The sequence below is a fragment of the Ornithorhynchus anatinus genome, chromosome 11 (assembly GCF_004115215.2).
Source record: "Ornithorhynchus anatinus isolate Pmale09 chromosome 11, mOrnAna1.pri.v4, whole genome shotgun sequence".
NCBI classification, from domain to species: Eukaryota; Metazoa; Chordata; class Mammalia; order Monotremata; family Ornithorhynchidae; genus Ornithorhynchus; species Ornithorhynchus anatinus.
In genome coordinates, this window is record NC_041738.1 from 28,159,450 (window position 1) to 28,164,750 (window position 5,301).

Sequence of the window (5,301 nt, forward strand, 5' to 3'; positions counted from 1 at the left end):
GAAAGATGACCAAATCAAAGAGCAACTCAATCTCTCAATCAACTTGGGATCCAGCTTTAGCCTTCTCTTTCATGGTGCTGAAAACATTTGATAGTATTTTGATCCTAGGGGTGATTGGGGTCTCAGAGAAGGAGACTTGGGGCAGGGCTGTCTTCTTAGTGCATGACAGAAAGTGGGAGGAGAAAGGGCAGAAAATGATGAGGAAGTAAAAAAAAGGACAGACCTAAAGAGACTCTGAAGGGAGAGAGGTAGCAATATCATCAGGCAGAAGAAATAGATATAGCCAGGTTTTCTCTCCTCCGTGGTCCCGCTCCTTCTTTCCTTCTTATACTCCCCAGCTTTGCTCTCCCTTCACACACCTTGGAATTCCACTCACCAGCTCCCTTTCCCTTCTTTCTGGACTCCCCCTGCACCCTGGGTTTTTGTTTCCCTGAGGTTCTGACTGTGAAAGATCTTCAGCACAACCCCTTTCAAAGGGAGTATCTTTGACTTCATATCAAAATCTCCCTTTCCGCTCTGCTTTATAGTCACTATATTTTCATCTTCAAAATCTCTCAGTCCCTTCTAGTTTCTCATCTCCCATTTTCCCTTCCCTTTCAGGATTCCCCCTCCAACCTTCACTCTTTATGATCTCTTGCCATCCTTGCCAGAAGCATCACCAAGCTTGGAGTTTCCTCCCAATTCCCAAATCCTTGGATGACTTTAATGAATGCTGGACATCTAACGGTGGTATTAAGTGCTTACTATGTGCCAAGCACTGCACTGAGCACTGGGGTTAATGCAGATATATACAGTTCGGACACAAGCCACGTCCCATGTGGCTCACAGTCCAAGGCGGGTATATGATAAGGATTTAATCCCCATTTTACAGATGAGGGAACTGAAGTCAAGAGATGTTAAACAATTTGCCAAAATCACAGCAGGCAAATAGCAGAGATATGATTAGAAACCAAGTCTCTTGATTTCCTGGCCCATGCTTTTCCCATTAGGTCATGCTGCTTCTAATTCCTGCTGAGATATGTTTGAAATGGAGCAGCACAAGGCCTTGATTGCTAGTTTTTGTCTCTTAACTCGCTTGTCCCCTCCTGATTGCTCAGGAGGTTGTTCTGCACATGTTTGGCACTTAATGAGTACCATTAACTGATAGGTTGATTGATCAATTGATTGATTCTAGCTTTCGCTGGTGAAGTTCACTTCACCAAGATGCCTCGGTCTCCCTGCTGCTAGAATGGAGTTACCCAGGGTGATGATGGTCTTTGTTAAGCGCTTACTAAGTGCAAAGCACTGTTCATATAAGGATGAAATGACTGATGGTAAAGAGTATGAGAAAGAAGAATTCATTACTGTTCTATGAGGATCCTTCTGAATATTTCCATTTTCAAACCACACAGACATTAATTGATAGCATGTCAATGAATCAGTTATATTTATTGGGTTCTTACTGTGTGCAGAGCACTGTTCTAAGCACTTGGGGAGTACAGTATAATAAAATTGCCAGATATGTTCCCTGACTAGAAGGAGTTTCTGCTTTTAGGATCTTTAAGATCAAGACCAATTTGACACTACCTTTCTGTTTCTTTTCAATTTGTATATAGAATAGTAATAATTATGGTTTTAAGCATTTACTAAGTGTCAAGCATCGTGCTGAGCCTTCATTGGGTACAAGAATGATCAGAGAACATACAGCCCCTGTTCCACTTGGGACTCGTAATCCTGAAAGATAAGAAAAGTAGACATAGTCTCATTGAGGAAACCAAAGCTCAGAGAAGTTAAAATAGAGGTCATATTATTAAGTTACTGACAAAGCTGGGATTAGAACCCAGGTCTCCTGAGTCCCAGAAGTATGGCTTTTTCCACTAGGCCACACTGTGTAATATCCATGGCCTTTACCTTAATGAGCTGGGGTCATTTGGGGTGGATTTTCCCTTGGTGGGGGGAAGATCTTGGGCAGACCAACCCCACTTCATAATTTACTGACTCCCTCTTCAAACTTAATACCATATTTGGTTAGATTGTATTATTATAGGCAAATGTACCAATTTACAAATGAGGACATTTGAACAGGAAGACATGGTGAGTCAAGAGGGCCCATGTAGGAAATGTGTGTTCTGGAGATTCTCTTCTTCTCCCAAGGACCCGCAACGTGAAGGATTTGGGTATTCAAGTGGACAAGCCAAACATGAAGAATGTAGATCCATTTGGCTCTTCTTGGCCTGAGTTCAGAATAGTGTATTGGTAGATTAAGGCCTAAGCCCTTTTCAAATTTGGGAAAAAAAACATTTGGTTTCTTATTTTAGAGTCATTGTGGGAGGGAGGCTGCTGAATGATGTTGAGAGGAGTCACCTGCTGGGTTAAGTAGCTTCTCCACCAGCCCTACTCAGAAAAGTAGGGTTCAACAGACTTTAGCAAACAGGGAATTAAGGGCAGGTGGTCTAAGTGTCTCTTTCATGTGCTCACATTGGACCTTTCCAAGTTTGCAGCAGGCAGTGGTGGTTTCCCCTGTACAATTGTTCTGTTTCCCATTTGCTGTGTTGTGAAATCAGCAACCTGAATGATCATCTTCCCACCCAAACCCTGTCATCCCCTTCATTTCCAAATCACTGTAGACAATGCTACCATCCTCCCCATTTCACAAGCCAGTAACTTTGTCATTACTCTTGACCCATCTCTCTCATTCAACCCTCATATTCGATCTTTCACTGAACACTCTTGGTTCTACCACCACAGCATCACAAAAATCTGCCCTTTCTTCTCCATCCAAACTTCTACTTCTGGGATCCAAGCACTTACCCTACCCCACCTTGATTACTGCATCAGCCTCCTTTTTGGCCTCCCTGCCTCCTCTTTCTTCCCACTCTAGTCCACACTTCATTCTGCTGCATGAAACTTGTTTCTACAAAACCATTCAGTCCATGTTTCCCTACTCCTCAACTACTTCCAGTGGCTGCCTATCCATCTCCCATCAAATGGAAACTCCTTATTATTGGCTTTAAAGTACTCAATCAATTTGCTCTCCACCTTACCTCTCTGATTTGCTCCTATAATCCAGCACACTCATTTTGCTCCTCTAACCCCAAACTACTTATTGTACTTTAATCTCTATCTCTGCCAATCTCTCACCTGCCTTCTATCTCTGGCCTGGAACTCCCTCTCCCTTCATATCCAGCAAACCATTACTCTCCCCACCTTCAAAACCTTATTAAAATCTCATCTCCACCAAGAGGCTTTCTCAGACTAAACCCTCATTTCTACTTCTCCCTCTTCCTTCTGCATCACCCTTGCATTTGGATCTGTACTTTTTATTCACCCCACCCTCAGTCTCACAGCACTTATGTACATTTTGGTAATTTATTTTAGCCATAATTTCATTACACCCCAGTCCATACTTCACTCTGTTTCACAGATCATTTTTAAACAAAAACATTCAGTCCATGTCTCCCCACTCCTCATGAACCTCCAATGGCTACCCATTCATTCATTCAATCGTATTTATTGAGCACTTACTGTGAGCAGAACACTGTACTAAGCGCTTGGAAAGTACAATTTGACAACAGATAGAGAAAACCCCTACCCAACAACGGGCTCACATTCAACAAAAACTCTTTTCCATTGGCTTTAAACCACTCAATCAGTACACCCCATTCTACCTCACCTTACTGATCTCCTACGCCAGCCCAATCCACACACTCTGCTCCTCTGACGCCAGCTCACTCACTGTGTCCCGATCTTGTCTATCTAGCCACTGACTCCTTTACTGCATTCTCTCCCAACCTGGAGTTCGTCCCCCCTCCATATGTGCCAGATCAGCACTCTGTCCACCTTCAAAGTATTATTTAAGGTCACATCTCTTCCAAGAGACCTCTCCCTGATGAATCCCTCTTTTCCCCAACTCCCTTTCCCTTCTGCATTGTCTATGCACTAGGATCTGTGACCCTTGGCCATTTGATATTTACACCACCCTCAACCACATAGCACTTACATATATATCTTTAAATTACATTTAAATTATTTATTTATATCAGTGTCTGTCTCCCCCCTCTACACTGTAAGCTTGTTTGAGGCAGGGAATGTGTTTGTTAATTAAGCGCTCAACAAATATCATGGATTGCTTGATTTTTTTCAATGTCTGCCACCCCCTCTAGCCTATAAGCTCCTTGTGGACAGGGAACCTGTCTGCCAAATCTCTTATGTTTACTCTCCCAAGCAGTTAATACAATGCTCTGCTCACAGTAAGTGCTCAATAATTATGATTGATCATTTCTCCAATAGCATCTAGTGGAAATTGCCTGTAATTGGACAGCTTTTTGATAGCCTTTTCCTCATTCTGAATGATATGGACTTCACAGACTCACAAAGCCTAAGACACCACAACATTTTAGCTCATTACAGTGGTGAGTACTGCCAGGTTCCTGAGGGAAGAAACAAAATAACTTTAATAACAAAATAACAAAATAACAAATAACTCACTGTGCACCTACATCCCATCACCTCAACTTCCCAAAGGCCTCACTGTGAGGAGGGAATGTGTCTCCCATCTCTGTTGAATTGTACTCTCCCAAGCACTTAGTACAGTGTTCTGCACATAGTAAGTGCTCAATAAATATCACTGATTGACAGATAGGTTAGGTGCAGCTAACCCCAGAGTGATGGGAGATTTGAAGCCATTTTAGAGTTTAGCATAGTTCTTCTCATGAGTGGGCATGAAGGTAGATCCAAGTCCATGACATTATAGAAAAAATCTCAGGGAACAGGTTCAAAGGTTCTTAAACAAAAGTCCCTTTTAAAATCAGAAATGTGGGGGGGATAATCCAAGACTTAGGAATAGGTCTAATTCCTGAGCAGCTGCATTTTGAAGCCAAGGTTAAATCTCTCTGTGTCTGAGTCTCTGAGAGAGGGGGAGATGAGTTCTGGAAAAAGTGGGTGGTGCTCATTTCAGTGTGGTTATTCAATAGCTCCATCATCATCAGCATCATCATCATCATAATCATCAACATCGGTGGGATTTTGGAGTGCTTATTATTTGTTCCAGAGACTGAGCAGCGTGTTGACCAAGAAGCTGGCATCTTTTTCTATCAAGAGAAATGGCTCTGAACCGCCTTTCTGGAGCCAGGTGGACGGTCACTTCACTTTTTTCTTAGTGCTTTCTGAACTTGGTGGCAATTCCCAGCTAAGCTCAGGAGGATCTCCATCTCTGGACTATCCTGTTTACCAAGCTCCCCAAACCCACTTCACAGGGTCCCTCTCACAGCTATTACAGTTTCCAAACTGACAACTTCACTGTGAAAGAGGTTGCAACCTATC